Source organism: Sapajus apella, unplaced genomic scaffold (assembly GCF_009761245.1).
Source record: "Sapajus apella isolate SASKATOON/1434 unplaced genomic scaffold, GSC_monkey_1.0 scaffold13, whole genome shotgun sequence".
Taxonomy (NCBI): Eukaryota; Metazoa; Chordata; class Mammalia; order Primates; family Cebidae; genus Sapajus; species Sapajus apella.
The window spans coordinates 15685389-15700740 of NW_022436953.1; the positions used below are offsets into that span (position 1 = coordinate 15685389).

At 44.4% G+C, this 15352-nt stretch overlaps 1 pseudogene; it reads right to left on the bottom strand.

Annotated features, from left to right (window-relative positions):
* The window catches only part of LOC116554212, a 55569-nt pseudogene that overhangs the window by 35612 nt on the left and 4605 nt on the right, over positions 1–15352 (bottom strand).

The window sequence follows — 15352 nt, forward strand, 5'->3', positions numbered from 1 at the left end:
ATGTGGTAGCAGGTGTTATCCCTATCTTACAAGTGAGAAATCTAGAACAAGAAAGATTAAAGCAGTTGGTCAGCTCTAAGGGTGATTTCAAAGCAGTTCACTCCCCAGCCTATACTCATCCCTACCAGGAAAGCAAGAGTGAATCTACAACCCATCTTTAGAAGTCTGTGGTGCCAGGGCCCCCATCACAGAGGATGCAGATGGGAAGTGACCCCGGGAAACGTGTCTCACATTCCTGAGTTTTATCCTTGTTGGACTCAGTGAATGGCACTGCAGTGGAAACTTCCCAGGGGGAATGGGGATAAGGTGCCCAGCAGTCTCCTCTCCTGGTCTGGGCAGGCTCTGGGCAGAAGGATAAGTGAACTGTGGGAGCTGGGAGGTCTTAACCTCAACCACCCTTATGGAAGGAAGACTGGAATCTGCACGACAAAGATGAATTCTGGAGTTCAGTGCGAGGCAGGTCCTAAAAAAAGCTTTTAATTACACGGCCAAGATCTCAAAGCTCCCACAGGCCAGAGCCACAGGTCTGGGTTTAGAACACCCCCCCAGCAGTAAGCCACCTACCCTGCACCATGGTCTGACTGGAACCCTTCAGAGCGTTCACCAGCTGCCGCCCATCCCGGAAGTCGCCTCCAGCCTTTATCATCTGCTTCACAGTCTCAGCATAGAGCAGGACAGCGTCGTGAAGGTAGGCAGAGCATGGGCTCACCTTCAATAAGACAAGCAAAGCTGGGTCTCAAGAGGTTCATGGCCTCTCGAGTCACCATCCAGCACTTAGGAGGAATCTCTCTCCATCCACCTGACAATGGCACACAGCATGTTCTTCCTTCATCCCACAGAGCAGAGGCCCCAGCACATGCCTGAGCCTGTGCTATGAAACCCAGACATCACAGTCTTCATTTTCCCTCTGAATGCCTCGTTTCCCAATTAGGTCCCCCGATCCTTCAGGAACACTCTTCAGGTGGGAGGGACTATGGTTTCAGGGAAAGAGGGTTCATTTTGAAACTAGACCAGCTCAGCTTCCTACTGGCTATGAGTCCCGGGACAATTTCTATAGCCTCTCGGAATCTCAGTTCATTTGTTTATAAAATGGTGATAGGCCAGGAGCAGTGGCTCACATCTATAATCCCAGCACTTCGGGAAGCCAAGGCAGATGGATCACAAGGTCACAGTTCGAGACCACCCTGGCCAACATAGTGAAACCCTGTCTCTACTAAAAATACAAATATTAACCAGGAATGGTGGCGGGCACCTGTAGCCCCAGCTACTCAGGAGGCTGAGCAGGAGAATCGCTTGAAGCTGGGAGGTGGAGGTTGCAGTGAGCCGAGATTGTGCTACTGCACTCCAGCCTAGGCAACAGAGTGAGATTCCGTCTAAAAAAAAAAAAAAAAAAAAAAAAAAATGGGGATAAAATAGCTGTCTGGTTGAATGTGACAATAGTTAAGTGAGGCATAATAGGTAAACTGTCCATTGCAGTCTCTGACCCTTAGTAGATCTTCAGGAAGACCTTCTATTGGTCAGTCAAGGAAAATACAAGTGCCTATTAAGTGCCAGGCACTGTTCTTCCACAGTACCAGGTTCAAAGCTGACACTTAGTAGATTGCTCCTCAAATATTCTTCAATTGATTTATCTTGTCTTGTATGCTGGGATCCACAATCAGCCCCCTCATTTCTAATCAAGCTCCTTGTCATCAGTAGCCTGTGGTCACCTGAGGGCTTCAGCTTGGCCCCACACTGGAAGTAGCTCCAGCTCTAGACAAAAGTCCCCCTTCAAAAAATTCTCTGTGAGAGCCAGACACTCAGCCTCCTCGTCACACACATACTGGGATAAGCACAGGCGGATCCTCTCTCCTGATCATCTCCTCCCTGTTCCAGCCCATCTGACCCTAACCTGTCCTAGCTCCACATCTCTGACCACACCATCCTGGATCAAGGTCCTGGCATCCTCCTGGGAAAGGAAATTGTCATGGTCTGGGTACTCATTAATACCTGTTCTGCACCAGGCACAATGGCTCACACCTGTAATTCTAGCACTTCAGAAGGCCAAGGCAGAAGGATTGCTTGAGCCCAGGAGTTCAAGAGCTGCCTTGGCAACATAGGGAAATCACATCTCTACAAAAAAAATTTGTTTTAATTATCAGGATGTGGTGGCATGTGTCTGTGTTTCCAGCTACTTGGAAGGCTGAAGTGGGAGGATTGCTCGAGCCCAGGAAGAGCATGCAGTGAGCGCAATTGCACCACTGCACTCTAACCTGGGTGACAGCGTGAGACCTTCCCTCAAAAAAAGAAAGTCTCTGCTTCGCTACTTCCATGGACAGTGTTACTAAATACACAATAACACAGCCTGGCCTGGGAGGTAGATGCCGTTATCAGTCCCAGTTCACAGATGAAGACTGAGGTGTAAGGAGGTGAAGCCATTCACTACAAGGTCCTACAGTTAGCAAACAGCAGGAGTAGAATGGGGCATAGCCTCTGCTCCAAATACCAATGGCCTTTCACCCAGTCAGCTCTGGGTGAATTTCACAAGACAGCATAAAATTGCTGTTTATTTTGGATGTGGAAGATGGGAAAATGCATGTGTGTGTGTACCTGCATGTGTGTCAAGGGGGTAGGGGGAGATGGGGAGAGGTAAGAGAGAAAAATACAAAAGCCAAACATAAATATGATCAAAGAAGGGGAGGTGGGAGCCTGAGCTGGAAGACTCGGCATCAGACCTGCACCTCCAAGGAGATGGTGCTGCGGAAAGGTGGCCTCCTCAGTGTTTGGTAGACTTGTTTCCAAAAGCCTTCGTCTCCGCAGCCTTTTCCGTAGGCGCTGAGGGCAATGAGAAGCACTGACCCATACACCTTGGGGAATTGTGTCATTTTCTGATTTGTCGGTACTTCCTTCCAAAAACAGTCCTAAAAAGTAATAGAATACATGTTATTCCATAGGAAACGCCTTGGCAAGGGAACTGCATGTAAGGCAATGTTTGATTTGAACCACTATATTCTGTCTTTTCATTCAAGAAGTATTTATTGGTAGGTGTTAGGCAAAATACAAAGATGACTCAGACACAGATCCTGCCCGTAAGGAGCTTACAGTCTAATCGTGGAGCGAAAGCACACACGTGGGATACATGGTCAGAGCTATGTTTCAGTAAGATGAATCTAACGTTGGGTATAAAGGAGGCTGGAGTAAGAAGGGGTTAAGTGAAGCTGAGAGACTACTGCAATTACACTGGTGAGGAAGAAAGATGTGAAAGACGTGGTAGAACTGACAGGACGTAGCTGGAGACTGGATGTGGGGAATAATAAAAGTGGAAGCAGATGACTCAGACTTTAGCATGGATGATGTCATGAACTGAAAGAAGGAACAAGTTTTTACAAATAAATGAAAATTTCGTATAAAATTATTTTGCATAGAAACAAACTGCCTGGGATATACTAGGCACAATCAGAAAGAAATGGCTAGTTACCCAGACCAATAATGGAAGCACCTCAAAATGGCCAGTGACTTCCCCCCCTTCTATGTCCATCCCTCAAAATTTCCCAACAATTTCCTCCACGGTATAGTGCCTAATATTGATTAAATTCAAGAACCACTACATTCTAATCCCTGGAAACACAGCGATTCCAGAGGGCCTGCAATACAAGGTCCACGTTCTCTAGCTGGCATAGAAACAATAGAAGGAAAACCACAAATAAAAAAAAATTAAAATGTACCTGATGCATACAGCAGCTAAGATCAAGAAAGCTTACCTATTATCAATGATTGCAAAAAGTTGAAAAGATTGGGATTTAAAAAGATTCTTGCTTTTTTTTTAACTCGTGGCTTAAGTATTTTGTTATCATCATCATCATCTATATTATTACTATTATGAATAGTATATACTCATACATATGTGTATGTGCGTGTATACATACATATAATATCACACACACACACACACACACACATATATGGCGATATCATACCATAATGTTCTGCAGCTTGAATTTTTTCCACCTAAACCTATACTGGGAATACTTTTGTAAAATAGATTTATGCTATTCTTTCATGAAGCAGTATGAATTCAATCGCATGGACTCTGGTATATTCTTAGTTCTATCTTCTTTCTGCCACTACACGCCAGTTGGAACTGGATCATCAAGGTGTGGGGAGAAAGCCACAGGGAGCTGAAAAGTTTCCCTGCCAATACTGGATGTAGTCCCTCCTCTCCTCTCCTCATCTGCCTGAAGGCAGAACAAAGGGAAAAGTGAAGAGAGAGGCAGGTGGTTACAATAGAAATCTAAGGTAAGAGAGTGTCCTGGAAAGTCTGGCATGCGTTTAGAATTCCAGCTGACCAGCCAAAGAAATCTGAGACGCTTTTGTGGATCTGAAAGACTTCATGATAAAGAAAGAAAAATCTGGGGCATTACTATATATCTTCCTTTACTCACTTCTGTGCCATTTCAGCTTCTTGTGATCATAAAAGTTCATTTTAGAAAGATAAAACTGCTAGAAAAATAATGCCGTGTGTCCATAGGAAAAGGCAAGTGGCTTTTGCAGATGACTGCTGTGTAATATGCTTACAAGCACAGACACAATAGCCCCGTGAGGCAGACACCATGCGCTTATTTCCGTGCATCACTGCCCTTGATGAGAAGTGGAAATGGAACCCAGCCCACCTGGGTTTGAACGTTAGCTCTGCCTCACACCAGTTGGATGGCCTTGGGCAAGTTTTTGTACCTCTCTGAACCTCAGTTTCCTCTTCAGTAAAGTGAGGATGATAAAACCACCCATAGGGTGGTTGAGAGCTGAAATAAGCTTTAATGTATCAAGTACTCACAGTGGGGCCCAGCACTCCATAAACCCTCCAGAAGGCAGAGCTGTGTAGGTTGAGCTCAGAGGCTGAAAGGCCCAGTCTGGAAGACCAGCTATGCCACTTGGGAGCTCTGAGATCTTAGGTAAGTTACCTTACTTATTTAAGCTTTGGCTTTTCTATGTGTACACTGGAATGCTGATAATATCCACCTTCCAAGGCTGTTGGAAATACCAAGTACAAAATTTACAGGCATATAAATAATGCATTTAATAACTGGCTCGCAAAGCCTTTGAGAATATTAAGTGTGATCATGTATGTAAAATGTGTAACTTGGTTCTCATAGTAAGCACATGGTATTTTTAGCCATTCTCATCATTACCAAAAGAATCAGACCACCTAAGAAGTGTCTCATTGAATTAGTATGTTGGTCTTCCCAGTCTTTTGTTAGAGCTTCAATAGGGACACAGGGAGGTGGCTGTGGAAGAAAAAGAAGTGAGAGCCACTTGTGTCTGAGAGTCCCTGGGGAAGGTCTCAGCTACCTGGTAGAAATGACAGCTCTTCCTCAACCAGTGTTTGCTGACATGGAGTACAGAGGACCAGGCCCTCAAGCCAGCTGGCCTAGTTCAAGGCCTGTTTCAGTCTTTCACTAGCTGTGCAGAAGAACTCTGGGTAAGTTCTTACAGCTTAGTCTTAGCTTCCCAATTTTAAGATGAGGATGCAAGAGTGCCTACCTCCTAGGGCTGTAGTGAGTGCTCAGTGACCTAATACATCCAGGTCATAGCCAAGTGCTCCATGCTTGCTACCTCTTACTACCAGAGCCGTTGAGTGTCCATAGTACCACCTGCAACGCTGCAAAATGATGAAAACAAATTCTCCAGTGTTGAGTCCTAGGTTCTCTGCAGCCGGCAGAATAATTTTTGCATCCTCCGAGCTGCAGATTAAGATGATAACTATAAGAATGAAAAGCAGAGTCAGCCAGTTGCTCATGCTCGTGTGTGTGTGTGTGCGCACGTGCGCTCTCTCTCTCACACATGCTCTCTCTCTCTCTCTCTCTCTGAGTCTAGCCTAAAGCCACTCCAAGTGAAACATAAGCTTTTTCTCTCCTTGGGCATGCTTTGGGAAACAGGAATGCCTAAGTTAGTCCCTGAATTTTTAAAGAAGTAAAAAGTTTTTCCATGCATTAGTGCCCTTGATGAGAAATGGAAAAGGAACCCAGCATCTACCCCATAGGGTGGTTGAGAGCTGAAATAAGCTTTAATGTATCAAGTACTCACAGTGGGGCCCAGCACTCCATAAACTCTCCAGAAGGCAGAGCTGTGTGAGGTGAGCTCAGAGTCTGAAAGGCCCAGTCTGGAAGACCAGCTTTTACTTAAAGTTTTTACTTCTTTAAAAATTCAGGGACTAGTTTAGGCATTCCTGTTTTCCAAAGCATGCCGTGTACAAACTAGCAGCTATAGCATTGAGGTCTTTGCTGCAGCCTCCCCACAGTGTACAAATCAAAAAAGTTTGAGATCACTTCTGTGCTCTAGGTTGTTTTGTTTTGTTTTTGGATCAAAAGTTAGAATAGCAGGCCTGGCTTGTGACTTGTCAACCACACATCTGTTACGAGGACCTAGAATCAAGCACATTTGGACTTTCTGAGTTACGCTGGCAGTGGGCAGGAGTAGGCCAGGGTACTTCTCTGACATTTAATCACATCGCCATTCATTTTGAGAATATACAAATGAAGTAGTAGGTTTTCTTTTTTATTATTTGTTTATTTTAGAGATAGAGTCTCACTCTATTGGCCAGGCTGAATAGAGTATAGTGGCACGCTCTCAGCTCGCTGCAAACTCAAGCAATTCTCGTGTCTCAACCTCCAGAATAGCTAGGATTACAAGCATGCACCACCACACCTAGCTAATTTTTGTATTTTTAGTAGACAGAGCATTTCACCATGTTGACCAGGCTGGTCTCCAGTTCCTGGCCTCAAGTGATCTACCCGCCTCAGCCTCCCAAAGTGCTGGGATTACAGGCATAAGCCACCATGCCCAGCCTCTATATTATTAATTTTGTGCCTTGTTTCTCTCTGCTTTTTACACTCATAGAAAAGTGAAGAGCTGTCTTTTCTTTTCAAATAATCTGAGTGTCTCATTTTTCTCTCCGAATAAAAGCAACAGAAGACTCTTCTACTTACCCCTGGCAATTGATGATATGCTCTGAAGATGCTCTCAAAGAAGGGCTAGATTACTGTTGGTGTATCTCATGCTGACCGTGATGATAAAATGGGATTAGAGTTCATTCTCCACAACCCTCCATAATTCATCTACTCCGTCCCAGGAGGAAGCCCCAAACATCCCATTGTGTTTCTAGCCCAGGTACTAGAGGCTTTTCTGGAGCATGTCACCAACGTCCTGCTTGGGTGGCACAAGTTTCACGCAGGTGTCACACAGTTTTGTGTTTTGTCCAACAAAGTCAAACATGGGAATGTTCCATGCAGAGGCTCGCAAACCGATAACCTTGAAAATAACCCAAAGGATGTCTTTGCATAATTGAGTTTATGTACACCCAAACCCCAGTGTAAGGCATCTGCATAACCTCAGATTCTGTGAGTCCATGGGTCATACTGGGCCCTCACTTTTGTAATGTTGATGACACTGATTCATTTTTCATTCATTTTAATGAGGGGCCTATCACATACAAAAAACTTTGGAGACCTTGCTCTTAAAGGAGCTCATGGTTTATTACAAGAACCAAAGTACATAAAAAATAGCTCTAAAGTTAAATATGTTCTTTAAGATTTATAGATAATAGATCTATAGTAATTTAGAGAAGTCAATGATTACTTTTGATTGGAGAATTAGGGGTATGGAGGGCAGGGGTGGAGGGATAAAGAAAGGCTCCGTGACATTTGATATTAACTCTGAGACAGGTAGCCTTTGAACAGATAGAAATGTGTCAGATGGGGAATTCCAGGAGAGATTGACTGAAATTTAAATGTGAACTTTAATCCTGCAGCTCCAACTAACGTTAGTTCTGCAGTGTTTTTGAGGGGAGACTTGTGCTGCTCCTTTCTGTTTATCTTTTGCATCAACACTTTTGACATGATACCCAAGGACATCAACAAAGCTCATCCCAACAACCAAACAAATACCAGTCATTCATTTCCCTCATTTTCTTGCTGTAGGTAATGTAGTCTGCCATACTTGAGTCTTTCTCATTTACTTTCACCATCACTGATTAATTTATCATACACACCAAAGCCTACTCTAACAATTGATAGTTTTCTATTTAAAACCAAGCATTTGTTTCTTCTTAATTTTCCTGAGCCTTGCAGCTGACAACATAAGAGTGAAAAATAAGAGTCTACACACAACAGTATCAAGTTCAAACAATCAACAAGAGGAGGAACAGGGTAGACGAATTAACAATTATTGATTTGAAAGGCTTTCTGGCCAGATGTGGTGGCTCATACCTATAATCCCAGCACTTTGGGAGGCCGAGATGGGTAGATCACCTGAGGGCAGGAGTTCGAGACCAGCCTGACCAACGTGGTGAAACCCCGTCTCTATTTAAAATACAAAAATTAGCTGGGCGTGGTCAGGCATGCCTGTAATCCCAGCTACTCGGGAGGCTGAGGTGGAAGAATGGAATGTGGAGTCTGCAGTGAGCCGAGATTGTGCCACTGCGCTCCAGCCTGGGCAACAGAGCAATACTTCGTCTCAAAAAAAAAAAAAAAAAAAAAAGAGAAAGGCTTTATTTAAAGAGAATGTTAACTCTTCTAATTATGTAGTCTAATTGCATCTCAAAAATGGTATTCAAGATCTACATGGTTATTGTTATAATAATGTGATCCTTGTCACTAGATTATTAAAATCTGCGCCATCATATTTAAGGCCACCCCTTCCAATGGAAACTCAGTCAAAGTTTCCAGAGGTTTTATATACTCTACCTCAGCTGCTTCTGGGCATGCTGGTCCAAACAGGACAGAAATCTATTCTCTGTGGATCTGGTTGTTGAAAATAGCAAGAGATTCCTTGGTGTTGCAGGCTGACTTGGTATAAGTGAACTCCCAGCTGAAATTTCCAAGGTCCACTAGCTCTGAGTTGACCTTTTCCATGGCAACCTGGAGGCCTACACCCAGCCTTTGCATGCTGAATGGATGGGAGATGTTCCAGGGGGCCTGGAAGACTACAGCGAGTTTTGCAGCCTCAAGACAAGTCACCAGCACACTGGCAAAGAGCATCAAAACTAGTGTTGGGCAGTCAGCATGGCATTCAACCCCTGAACAGAGCCCAGATTCAATTGGGACCTCAAGACATGGCTTGTATTAAGTTAGATGCTATCTAACACCTGTATCACTGCAGAACTGTGAGAGGCTCAGCCTCCTGACTACTCATGCCAGGAACTTATATGACAGTGTAGAATTCCCTCAGGATCACAGCTTGCTTTCTATTCAGTGCCATTAATTAACAGAAACTCTACCTTTTCAGAGACCGTCTTAATACAATCTAGAAGCAGCAGCCTTGCAGAAGGAGGCCGAGGCAGCTAGTCAGCAGGGCCCAGGATCCAGTGACATGCCTGACAAACTTCACATTCTTGGGCAAGTGGCATGTCCCCTCTGTCCTTCTCCACCAGTAAAATAAGAACCATAAAAACTACTCAAATGCAGTCACATGGCCCGGGCTAGAATTCTGGCTCCATCGCATATTAGTTGAGTGACCTAGGACATATTACTACCCTCTTCTATGCCTTAATCTCCTGCTCCGTAAAACAGGGATAAAACTGTAATAAGGTTTTCCCCAAAGTGACATGGTAAAGATGAAAAAAGATTATACAAGACTAGCTCTTGGCAACATACTAGGCAAAGAGAGCCAGTCCACCAGTGTTAGATTTGACAATAGTATTGATGATGATGATGATGATGATGATGATCACAGGAATAATAATGATCACTTGCTGAATCCATCTTATAGGAAATTTTTATGAAATAAGTAAGCTTATGGCTATAAGGTTTACTGATAAGCTGGCACAGTCTGTATCCCTCAGTCAGGCCTTTAGGGCACCACAGATTGGTTATTGATGCATGAATGCTAATCCTCCCTCTACACAGGTCAGGGCAAGGAGCTGGGGGCAGCTCTTTATGATGATAGGACGCCATTGCTAGTCCCAGGTAAGACGGCCCAGCTATTAGCCAGGAAAATCCACATGAGTATAAATGGTTGAATTCCCACCTCCGATGGGCTTGCTTTCTGATTACTCGGGCAGGGAAGGGGCTGGCATCTCACATTCATCTCAGGATTATGTGAGCACCATCAACTTGCTATAAGTCTTGATGCTTGACCTAAGGACCACCTACGTCAGTCTCTCCTGATGGTTAGAAATGCAGATTCCAGGGCCCTACTCCAGACCCACTGAACCAGAATGTTTTGGGGTTACTCTGGGAATCCACATTTAACAGGGCCTCATATATTCCTCAGTACACTAAAGTACAGGAACCCCTGGCAGTCTGAAGTGAGAAGTGGGAAAGAATAGCCAATAGCTATTCTCTACTTATCTTCCTTGAGTAGCAGGCCCCCAGGGTGGCATTAAGGAGCCTTAGCTTTGGCCTATCTCAGAAGGCCATTTCTATCTGAACCCATGGATTATGGAGATTGCTTTTTTCCAAACCAAATTCACCGTAACTGCTTCTTCACTGACATGCAGTTTCTCTCTCTCCTCTGCTCGGACAGCTTGGAGTCAATTTGCAAAATCATCTGAGTCCAAAAACTCTCTGGAACCTAAGCAGACTCCCATGGATCTTTTTTGGTTTAGATGCTTACCAGTGTACATGACCTTGGACAAGTCAGTTAAATCTGCGCCTCAGCTTCCTGAATGTCAAAATGAGCACAGTAACACCCCTCCTGAAAGGATGTTATAAAGATACTACAAGATTGTGTAATTACTCAGAATGCTGCCACACATTTATTAGGAAGCAATAAAGGAATGCTGTTAATGGATGTGTCATTGCATGCGTCATATCTCAAAACTAGGACGCTGGGAAAAATATGTTCTCTCTGCCCTGTGTTCCCTCTCCCCCTTCCATATGTTCACTTTCTTTGATTTGTATTCCCACACTGGGTAATTTTTGATTATTTGTGTACAGATTGACTTTGTCCTGAGAGCCTTTGAGCCAGGTGACTGTGTGTGTCCTTTTTTGGATCTTAACATCCAGCACAGTATTAGGCCTCTAGGCATGCAAATTAATACTCATCATAATAAGCATTTTGTATTCTTAAATGCTTACAAGTGGGCATGGTCAAAACCAGGAAAAAATACCAATGACGTTCAGTGTTGTTGAGAGTTTAAGAAACAGACACAGACTGACTGGTAGGAATGTTCATTAACAGCAGTTTTTCAGTATGCACCAAGCCTTAAGAATGTGTGCATATTGGACTCAAAATTCTAATTTGGGGGATTTATTGCCAAGAAACAAATTTATATGATCAGATTGAACCAGAGTGTTATTTCTAACAGTCAAAATTTAGACACAGGTTCATTGTCCAACAGTAAGAACCAGGATAAATAACATGCAGTGAATCCATATGACTGAGTGGCATACAATCACTCAAAATATTTTATATATAGTTATTCTCTGAGAAAGATAGCCACAGTATATTGCTAATTGATGAAGTGCATTATACAACGATATATATAGTATTCCACTTTGTGTGTGTTTTTTTAAAGGAAAGATTACATACAACAAATCACGAAAAGTGGCTCGCTCTGTGTGACAGGAATTATGGGTGGTTTGTCCTTGCTTTGTTTATATTAATTTTCATTTTTTGTTTTAATGCCTTTGCAATAAGAAAGAAAAGTGAACATTTTAATTAAAAATAAACCGCACAGAGTTGTACTGGTGGAGGATCAACACAGGTTAAACTCGTGCTGCCTTAATCCCTCAGGTCAGGCGCACCCCACACTTAGAGACACCTGGCTTACCTCTGTAGGCTCTAATTATTCTCTGCTGAGCTCAGCCCCTTCCATTTCTCCATTGCCATCAGAGACTGAGATGCAGCAGTCCAGGTAATGGCCATCACGAGCTGGAAGATCGTTTCCCTGGTTACAAGCCCGATTTGTGTGATGCATTTAATTGGCTGGACTGGAAAAGCCTGAGGTTAAAACCAGGTTGGGAGGCGGTGGGTGTTGTAAGGACTGTGGCTGCTGGAGGGGACACACTGTCCTCTACTTTGCTTCCCAGTCATCCTTCCTTCCTCCTCCTCCCTCATTCCTTCTTTAGGCCTAGAAGTTACCGTATGATTGGGAGAGATCACGTTATTTCGCCGGATGGTGCTTTGGAACAGAAGTCTGCTCTTAGCCAGCAGAGGCTCAAAGTGCAGCCCCCTCTGCCTGGGGTAACTTTGATTCCTTGCTACTTTGTCCCATCTTTGCTTCCTGAAGAGACTATTACCGAGGGAGGGTTCTTTCTGCCTGATTTATGTCTTCCTCAATACTGACCAGCCTAGTCCATAAAACAGACACAAGGCCAGCTGTTCAGCGCTGGAGATCAGATAAGATCAGCTGTATCCAGGATGGTAGTGTTTTAGTCAAACCTCTAGCAAGTGTCTAGCTGCCCTTCCTCCAGCTCCCCCTTTCTCCCTGCCTCCCTTTAGTTTATAAATCAGTGGTCGGATCAAGTTTAGGTGAAAGTAAAGGTTTGGCATGTCTGGGATCTACTTCTTCTCCAGGAAAATGGTGAGAGGCAGAAAAAGGTGGTTGGCCTAAGTGGGATGCAATGCGGTGAGTCTGTGATCACATTGGGAGAGGGCAAAGGGACCCCCTACTGGTGTGTTTCTGGAAAAGGCTTCAGCAAGTCAATAAGCCTACCTGAGCCTCAGTTTCCTTATCTGTGAAATGGGGAAATAGCAGAGGGCAGAGAGCTCTGACCTTACCTGCTTTCTGCCCTAAGATACCAAGCCTCCAGTGGATTCCTAACTAATGGAAGACAGTATTCCCCGGGGGCATGCTGGGTGATGGCAGCAAGTTTCTCTTCAGTTCGGGCTTACAGGTCTCTAACGGGAACATTCCTGAAGGTAGAGCACACTCTGTACTCACCATTCCACAAACAATCGGGGCTGTGACCTGTCAGGGTGTGGACTTCCAACTTCCCTGTTGCGTTCTCAGCTCTTACACACAGCTGTGGTGCGGGTTCTGAAGATGCAGCTACTACTAAGCAAAAGTTTGAGCAGCCAGAGGGAAGCGGAGTTAAGATCAGACTGGGAGATCGTGGCTCTTAGGGCTGCAACAAACAAATTCCCTGGGATACAAATCCTGTCGGTAGCCACACACACAGGCACACACAACTCCTAGAAGGCTGAGGTTGAGGCACAGCCTTGGATGACTGACAAGAATACTCTGGTCTTGTTCCTGAAAACATGTGTGCAAAGAGAAGAAAATTCCTCCCTTCTGGGCCCTACCTGTCTCCTGTGTGCTTCAATCGTCTGCTATTTATCCTATGTGGCTGAAATAGACTTTCTCACACCTGTTGCCTAAAGGAATGAGTCTTCGGCACCTGAGCATATTTGGGACTTTAAGCAATACTTGAAACAACCAAGTTTTCTCCCAGTTACCACTATAATCTCGAGGGTGGCAGGCTAGTCTGGCCGAAATGCCAGATTTCTGAATATTTCTTTTGTGGTCTCTGCTCCTCCTCCTGCCCTCATTATGCCTTGGCATGAAGAGTGAAAACTTTCAGAGGTCGTGAGGAGGAGAAGCAACTACCTGCCCCAGGTACTCAGTATTCAAAGATACAGAATGACTAACAGTGATGTCATTAATCCCAAAGCCACTTGCCATAAAATTTTAGGTTTGTCAAGACACCTTTGCTGTCATAGTGTCCCAAACACTGAGCAAATAAAGAATGTGTCCTGGCTGGGCAAGGTGGCTCACGGCTGTAATCCCAGCATTTTCGGGAGGCCAAGGCAGGCAGATCACCTGAGGTCGGGAGTTTGAGTCCAGCCTGGACAACATGGTAAAACCACGTCTCTACTAAAAATACAAAAATTAGCCAGGCATAGTGGTGGATGCCTGTAATCCCAGCTACTAGGGAGGCTGAGGCAGGAGAATCACTTGAACCTAGGAGACGGGTTGCAGTGAGCAGAGACCTTGCCACTTCACTGCAGCTTGGGCAACAGAGCAAGACTCCATCTCAAAAAAAAAAAAAAGAAAAAAGAAAAAAGAAAGTGTCTTAATCCATCTGGTGATGACACACTCTTGACCCATAGAATGTTTCTCCATCTGTGCAAATTGGCGACCTGTGTGGCACTGGGCTTGGTATCTGGCAGCTTCATTCTGGTGGCTAGCCATCTAAAGTGAGGCAGGATGTCCCTGACCCCTCCACCCTCTCCAGCTTCTTGTCTGGAGAAACCAGGAGCCCTCCTACTTCCTGGCATTTCCTCTCTGCTCCTGGCAAAGGCTCTTGAGCCAGGCACGTGATGTGGCTCTCCCCAAGCTGTGATTCCAGGGAAGGGAAGCTTACAAAGTTAAAGGCTTGAAGAAGAGTGAGGTGCTGTCATCCCCCCAGGGCACGGCAGCCCCAGCTTCTCCCTCCACCCTCCTGTAGAAGACAGTATTGCAGAATGGTTGTGAGCACAGGTTTCAGAATGAAGGAAAGCTGGCATGGACAAGTTATGTATTATCTGAACCCAATTCCCTCATTCGTAATGATGCTGACGACCTTATGCAAGGGTTAAATTAAGTAATAGATGTAAAATACACAGCATAGTGCCTGGCATGTAACAACAGCCAGTAAGTGGGAGCAGTTTTGTAATTAAAGGTCTATTGCTCTGGGAAAAAGATCATATATTCTGTTGGATGGATTCTGGGTTGACCCAAAGAAACAAATTGCTGCTGCTGCAGGAACCAGAGGAACAGGTAAAAGATGTGGTTTTGACAGGTTTCTGAAGATGTCTGGATTTATAATTGCTTATGTATTCGTGCACGTATCTATTTGGTTTTCAAGAATTACATGGGATGACGAAGCTCTGGCTAGTTATTATGGGGAAAAAGTTCTGCCAGAACAATTACAACATGTTCATGCTGCCACTGGATTAACACTACCTTTTGCTTATATTCCATAGGCATTAAGTCAAAGGGCCTTTAGTTTTTTTGTTTTGTTTTGTTTTGTTTTGAGACTGAGTCTCGCTCTATCACCCAGGTTGGAGTACAGTGGTGTGATCTCGGCTCACTGCAACCTCCACCTCCCAAGTTCAAGTGATTCTCGTGCCTCCGGCTAGGTTGTTCACTAACTCCTGACCTCAAGTGATCTGCCCAACTTGGCCTCCCAAAGCATTGTGATTACAGGCATAAGGCCACAGTGCCTGTCCAAGGCCTTTAGTTTCTAAATCAGCACTGTAAAAAGAGCAGGTAAGATGACTTATCAAGAGTGTCCTAAATATTATAATTTCAACATATATTGTTTAAATGGACATCATATTTTAAAACTGGATGTATAAATCAGTGGTCTGATCAAGTTCAGGTGAAAGAAAAGGTTTGGCGTGTCTGGGCTGTACTTCTCCCCCAGGGAAAAGGTGAGAGGCAGAAAAAGGT